This window comes from Lontra canadensis, unplaced genomic scaffold (genome assembly GCF_010015895.1).
Source record: "Lontra canadensis isolate GAN:19392208 unplaced genomic scaffold, GSC_riverotter_1.0 scaffold71, whole genome shotgun sequence".
Taxonomy (NCBI): Eukaryota; Metazoa; Chordata; class Mammalia; order Carnivora; family Mustelidae; genus Lontra; species Lontra canadensis.
Window position 1 is genome coordinate 472,996 of NW_022631065.1, and position 8,039 is coordinate 481,034.

An 8,039-nucleotide genomic window follows, 5' to 3' on the forward strand; every position below is an offset into this window, starting at 1 on the left:
TGAGATTCCTTCCCTCCCCCTCTGCTTCTCCCCCTGCTCATGCTGCATGCATATTCTCTCTCTCTCTAACATAAATAAATAAATAAATAAATAAATAAATAAATAAATCCTTTAAAAAAAAGAATAGAACAGATTTGTAAATCATAAATCTGATCAGAGTCAAGTATCCAGAACATGTAAGAACCTCCTACCACTCAATAATAAAAAGATAACATAATTTTAAAATGGGCAAAGGACTTAGAGACATCTCTCCACAGAAGAGCTATGAATGGCCAGCAAACCCATAAAAAGATGCTCAACATCATCAGTCATTAGGGAAAGGCACATCAAAACCTGTATGAGATACCACGTCATGGCTACGAGGATGGCTTGTATCAGAAAGATTGTGCTGGTGGAGGTGTGGAATAATTGGAACCTTCATACACGTACCGAGACCCGTTGCTGGGGGGACAGTAAACTGGAGCAGCCGCTTTGGAAAACAATTTGGCCCTTCCTAGGGATGTTAAAGAGTTTCCAGATGACCCATGATGTGCACTCCTCGGGGCATCCCCAAGAGGATCAAAAACATCTTCCTACAAAATCTTGAACACGGATGTACATAGCAGCCTTATTCATAACAGCCCCCAAACAGGAAAAACCCAGAAGTTCACTAACAAATGAATGGATAAACAAAATGTGGTATATCCAAGCGGTGGAATGTTACTTGGCCATAAAAGAAATACTATAGTGTGGATGAACATACTATGGCATGGATGAAACTTGGAAACATTCTGCTAAGTGAAAGAAGCCAGACACAAAACTCCACGTCTTGTATGGTTCTCTTTATATGAAATGTCCAGAACAGGCAAATCCTCAGAGACAGAAAGGAGATGAGTGGCTGTAAGGAGCTGTGTGAGAGGGAAATAAGGAATGACTGCAGATGAGGACAGGGTTTCTTTGGGGGATGATTTACTTGTTCTGGAATTAGTGGTGATGGTTGCACGAATTTGTAATATACTAAAAATACTGAATTCTACACTTGAGAGGGTAAAATTAATACTCTGTGAATTACATTAAAAAGTTGCAAAAAAAAACACCACACATAAAAACTGATTGGCTAGGAATCAAGGCGCATTAACCAAAACAGCTACCCAGAGAGAAAAACTCCCGACGGCCGGAAGGGACAGACTGACTCCTGAGAAGCAGCCCGTTGCTCCCCATGAGAGTACAAAATGAGAGGAGAGTGGTGCTGATTCAGACACGATCCAATTCATCAGTAAACAGCTGTAGAAATCATTTCAGGAAAGGACAACCAAGCCTTTTTCAATGCTAGAAGTTCCTTCTGTGTATTCATTATGTATTCTTTGCTACTGTTCTAAATAAATTTCTTCCATTGCTGAATTTGTTTGGAAGAGCAGTCAATGGTGCATGACTGAGGCAAGTCAGAGATGCCTTTTAACAGCCCGATATCTGGGTTTTACTCCCCAGGTTTTGAGAAACCTGCAGAATCCACTGGGAAAGAGTACACACAGTTCCCTAGCTGCTGTCCCTTCAGGTGCTGCTCTCCGGCCATCGGAGCTGAGTGGGTATTCACAACAGATGTCTGTCCTAAGGGCTGGATGCTGGTTTCTCATGGATGCGTGTCTTCTTCCTTCTCCTGGCCTGTGATAAGCATTTCACGCTCTGCAGGCATGAAAGCATCTATGCCAAGTTCAAAGGTACTTTTGCTCAGGCAAATAGGAAATCCTGCCTACCCAATTATCTCCACTGAAGCAGAACTAAGTAAAAGCCTAGACCCATGTTCCCTTATCTCAAGACCGTTGTCCAGACTGACCCTGTGAGCTCTGCCTATTTCCACAGAATGGTAATAATTGTAAACGGCCTGTACAGTTCAGCGGTCATGGGTATTGTTGGCTGTGAGGTCCTGTGCCAGTTTTCTGTGGACTTGGATACATCACGTCACTGCAGCAGGCTCCTGCTTTGTTCTGGGAGGGGACTTGGCTCCACGCTGCCCGGCACGTGCAGGACCTGCCCTTTGCTCTTCCACTCTCTTAGCCAGGACTCACGTGCCCTAAGAATCTTCACATATATCAGCCCATAGATTCTCCCAGTCCCCACCACTTCATTTCCAGTTTTCAGGGGCTGAGACTCAGCAAGACCGTAGCCTACCGAAGGGCATACCGTTAGAAAGCAGTGCAGCTGGGACTCTCCTTAGGTCTCCTCATTCCACCTCCCATTCCCTTCTCAACCTGGCACAATTATAAGTTGCTTGGAACTTGGAAACGAGTTTTTCCATTAATGAGAAATGATGAAAACCTGGGAAAGATGGCAGTGTAAGAGCAGGCTTACAAACATCCCAGGACAGAAGGCTGTGAGAGGCTTGACCAACATCCACGCTCATCTTCTCCTCTGATGTGGCAAGATGGGCAGCTATGAAACTGACATGTGTCCTCAAACTTCTCTGCCTTGAGAAGTGACCAAGTGACCAAGTTCCAGTCAATGCGATGTAAGATGGAAATCCTGGGAAGGGTTCTAAGACAGCTTTTGTAAGGAATAGACCCAACTAGCAAGGGCACCTGGAACTTAGATGGGTTGCCTGATGTGAAGTCAGAAACCATGAAGGGTCTGAGATGTTACCCTGCTTGGAAGCTAATGTTAGCCTGCCACCCTTGACGTGTATCTATTGATAGGAGATGAGGTTTTCTGGATCAAACAGCTGATCATTCCTGGCAAAAGCAGCTGGAGCAGCATCTTAGACCAGTTCCCCAACCCCCAACCTCCAGGGGAGGACATGGTGAGAACTGGGTTAAACCTGTATATACAGTGGGGTTGGCATCACAGTAGAGGAACCCTGAAATTTGGAGTTTCTTAGGCCATTGGTACAACTGCCCCCTGGGATGACTCATTAATCAAGCCTCTGGGCAAGAGGGAATATATATGGCTAGGTTTATTACCTTGGAATGTAAGAAATGTCTCCAAGATGTAGAAGGAGAGGGCTTTAACTTTCTAAATCTCTCTGGAGGTCCCTATATTTAGGGAGACACTATCTCCAGGTTCCCAGTCCTCTAATAGTCAAACATACCCTTGGTACAGAAAGCCTGGACCAGGCAAAACAAAAAAATGTCCAAAACTGGACATTTCTCAATGAAATGTCCATCGAGAATTTGTTCCCAACACCTCGAGGCTCAGCAGCCACTTTGCACCATAGAGGATGACCCTGGTGGCATCCTTGAGCAGCTGACCCAGACCTGGACTCAACTTGTTTAAACCTTGGTTTCCCAGGGTTTCTAGAAGCTAGAGCCAAACAACACCCTAACTGCTAGTATCTTCTATCACAAACTGATAGGATGAAAGAGAAGCCCAAAAAGAGGGGAGTGGGTGGGCAAGTGAGACAAAGAATCATTATAAAACTAGAGTATGGGAAGATGGCCATTTCATCTTCAATACAACATGCTGTATACAGACCTTTCATCCACCACCCACCCTTCCCTCTCTCCATGGATGGCCCCTTATGGGCTCAGTTGCCAAAAACTCTCAAGTAGGAATACTTCATTTTTCCTTTTCCCTTATCCCCCAGATCCAATCCATCAGCAGACTCTAGGCTGTGTCCTCAGAATTGACCTCCTTGGTCCACGTGCCACTGCCTCCACCTTCTCCCCACCAGCCCACTGGTACCTCTACCCTCCCAACCCACCATCCCCTCTCTTGGCAGTAGGACCACTCCCAGTACACTAGTCATTAAATCCTCAGTAATTCTTGTCACTATTAGAATTTAGTTCTGAGCCCATGTGGCCTGAGAGTATTCTCCAACCTCACCTTGAAATATTCCAACCCTCACCTACTGTGATGACGGGGCAGCACTAAGCTTTCTCCCCTTTAAGAACAAGCCAAGCGTTTTCATATCTCTAGGCATTGCCATTCCCTCTGACAAAATGCTGTTCCCAGTCTCTTCCACGACTGGCTTTTTCTCACACCTGAGGTATTTGCACTCAAGTCCTCTTCTCCCAGAACCCTCCCTGACCACCCTCCCTTTCCCACTATCCTTACTTTCTTTATAGTACTGACCAGATTCTGAAGTTCTCTTGCTTGTTGCTGTTCAATTTCCTGTCCATCTACCCTTGTCTCACTCACCGTTGCATCTACAGATCCTGGGCCCAGCACCACCCACTGAACCTTTTAATCAATGTGGGCTGGGGTACATGTGACAGCCACATCTATTTTCTAGGCGTGAGAGAGTAGATGACCTTCGAGCAACCCTCTCAGAGCTCACCCTTCCCCAGCCACCACCATAGGGCCCCATTCCATTGTCTTTTCTTTTTTTATGTTCAGTTAGACAACCTCTGATCCATCATTAGTTTTTGATGTAGCGTTCAACCATTCATCAGTTGTGTTGTACACGCAATGTACATCACCACACATGCCCTCCTTAATGCCCAGCGCTACTGCATTGTCTTCACAGCACTTCCTCCGTCACATTCTTGAGCTCATTGGCTGTTTTCTCCCCTCTCTATTCTAATGGAAGCTCTCTGAGGACACAGACCTTATGGGCTGGCTCCACCCCTCTATCCCCGGCACCAAGACAATTCCTAGCCTCCCTCCATGTGTGCCTACTGAACGAATGAGTAAGATGCATAGAAAGCAAAATTGACTTGCTTCAGTTGTCAGCCACCTAAATGTCACAGGTTACTCACTTAGCAAAGGCCAGCCTGCCAAAGTTGGCTGGAGCCCGATAAGAAATTCCATAGCTGGTGGCCAAGCTAACCATCCCTGGGACACCATGGTCAGCAAGGACAGGGTGAGAACACGCGTTTGGCAGATGAATACATTGAGAACAAGAGAATCTGCATGGACTGAAGTGGTCTCAAATGTAGAAAAGGAACCGGCAGCTAGCTGTGTAACATTCTTCCTCGGGGGGAGCCAACCAACCCTTTCCTGGGGTTTCAATCTGAGCGTAGACCCTATTCTGAGAATACTTACTCTCACCTGTTGAGAGGGTTAGATCCATAGTTCTTACCCTCCAGGACATATAAATATCATCTAGCCCTATGCTTCTCAAGCTTTAACACCCAAAAGCTTCCCCTGAGGACATTTCTTAAATGTAGATTTTAATTCAGTAGATCTGGGATATGGTGGAGAGTTTGCATTTAACAATTTCCCAGTGAGGGACGCCTTGGGGGCTCAGTTGGTTGAGCAGCTGCCTTCAGCTCAGGTCATGATCCCAGCGTCCTGGGATCGAGTCCCACATCGGGCTCCTTGTTTGGCAGGGAGCCTGCTTCTCCCTCTGCCTCTGCCTGCCACTCTGTCTGCCTGTGCTCGCTCTCGCTCCTCTCTCTCTGACAAATAAATTAAAAAAATCTTTAAAAAAAAAAAAGTTTCTTAACTCTAAAAAAAAAAAAAAAAAAAAAAACTATTTCCCAGTGAGACCAATGTTGCTGGTCTGAGGACCACACTTTGAGTAGCAAGTACCCAGAAAGTTTGTTTAAAATGCAGATTCCTGGGCTCAATTTCCAAACTCCTGCTCCAGAAGGTCAGTAGGAGGGGCTCAGGGATCTCTGTTTTTAACCAGTGGCCCAGGTGATTCTGATTCAACTGGTCTGCTGACACACGTAGAGACGTTTTGTCTTTGACCATGGTCGTAAAAAAAAAACTCAAGGAGAGTGAGGCACTAACAAGCTGCTTTGAAGAAAGGTAGCAAATGGCAGCTGGAGAGATAGCAGAAGGGTCTGGGCCGTAGTAGAGAGGGAGCTCTTTGCGGATACCTTCTCATGGGTGGTGAGGAAGAGCGACACAATATAAAGCTTGCCATGCAATGTTGCAAATCGCCCTTGTTCAGACACCTGAAAATGTCTAGCCCAGAAGCTCAGGCACGGGCCACTGAAACCTTAATACAGAGCATGGCATCATTCATGACAATGGGCCTGGGTTCATATTTAGGGAAAAACTGAGCACCCGTTCCTTTTCACGGGCAGCGAGAAATAGGGGAGTAACTAGTCTAACTCCATCCACTACACACTCCCTTTTGCTCTCTCTGCTCTAACCACAATGGCAGTTCCTCCAAGTAACACATAACACCATCTTGCGTCTTTACACTGGCTTTTCCCTTTGCCCAGAATGCTCTTTCCAGAGAGGCAGGCAGGTTTCTGCTCCATGGTCTCCTAATTAGAAAGGGCTTCCATAATCCCTCAGTCTAAAGCAATGCTTGTTATCCCCCTACCTTGCGTTATTCTTCTGCATAAACTTATCGCCCCCAGACACTGTGGAGGGCCATTGGTTTCTCTTCGCCATAATGGAAGCTCCCAGAAGAGCAGGGACTAACTCTGTTCCATTCTCCCGATTTATCCCCAGGGCTTAGAATAGTGCCTGTCATGTGATACGTGTGTTCAGTAAAATATTCGCTTAAGGAGGAAGGAAGCCATGACCCTGGTGACAGAGATGCCCGGCCCTCTCTGCACACTGATACATTTCCTTCCTCCCGATGCCTCCAGGCCCCAGAGTTCTTACCACCACCCTGCCATGGATGAGGAAAAGCAGTCAACTCTCCTTAATGACTCATGCTACTTTGCGTGTGGTTACATGTGATTTTCCACAAATTTGGGAGAGGCCCATTAGGTTAAGGTCAGCATGGAATTTATTACTTCAGGTGAAGAGAAAACTACAGGTGAGCTTCAAGCTGGCACAGGTATTGGGACAGGCCATTTGGACAGCACAGGTCTGGGTCACACAGAACAAGCCCGAGATAACATAGGACAGGGGTCATGGGAAGTTAAGAAAACACGAGTCAGGCAGGCTAGCTGTAGATTGAGCCCAGGTTGGGAGCAGATTTTGACTACTTAGGAGAGAAGTCAGCAAACTAGGGCCCCCAGGCCAAATCTGGTCCATGGTGTGTTTTTGAGATGACTTTTTCCTGGAAACCAGCTGTGCCCACCCACCTGAGTCCTGTAGGGACTGTCTTTGCACTGAAAACAGCAGAGTAGGGAGACCACGACAGGGACTGCATGGCTGGCACAGCCTAAAAGCAGGCCCTTTACAGAAAAAGTTTACCCACCTTGGATTAGAAGATTTTTCCTAAGTAGAATTACAGTCAGGGAGGCAAAGGTGGGCAGTACTTATGTGAACACTTGGGAGGATTCTGTTTCTCGACAGGACTTCAAGAGAAGAGTCGGGAAAACATCTGCTCAGGGGAAGGAAGGCAGGCAAGGGGACCAGGAGACAATGAGAGTCACACAGGGACTCAGAGGCAAGGGGAATGGTTTACCACACAGGCTCCATTTAAATATTTTATTTACTTATATAAATATTATATAATATTTACGTATAAATATATATAATATATATAATGTATTATGTATTATATATTATAATACTATATATATATATATATATATATATATATATATATATATATACACACACATATATGGGGGGCAGACCTCAGAAGCACCCAGGCATCCTCAGGAATTAGATGTGATTCTGTAAATGCGGGCCTTTGCCCTCCCACATTGGTTAGTCATTGGATTAGGGCTGCCCCGGAAGGAGGTGTGACCTTGGGCAAGGCTGGTACAATCAGTGTCTAGTGTTGTGTCTTCAGCTGATACAATCCCCGAAGAAGGCTGGGGGCAGAAGGACTTCTCCCTGTGCTTCCCAGCAGCTTTGGAAAAAGCTCTTTCTTCCTGACAGAGGATATGGTTAGAGTATTACAACAGCCATGGCATTTAGAAAATGATTTAAGAGGAGTGATGTCTCATTCTCTTGGAGCTGACATTAGGAAGGTGACAAACATTTACTCTGTCATTCATCCATTTTTATTTTGCTAGTTATATATAATTGTACATATGATGTCTGGTGTATAATTATGGTCCATATGTATTGTGCATCTACAGATTAGGAGGCTCTGGGCCAGGCTATAGACATGAAACAAGACCTCTGCCCTTCAGGACCCCATACTCTGGGGAGCAGCGGGAGAGGGACACTCACAGCTCAATTGAGCAAGGCTCTAAGGAAAGAAAGTGCAGGCCTGACTCAGCACAAAGTGTTGGGGCTCAGGAGTCACACCGAAGGCT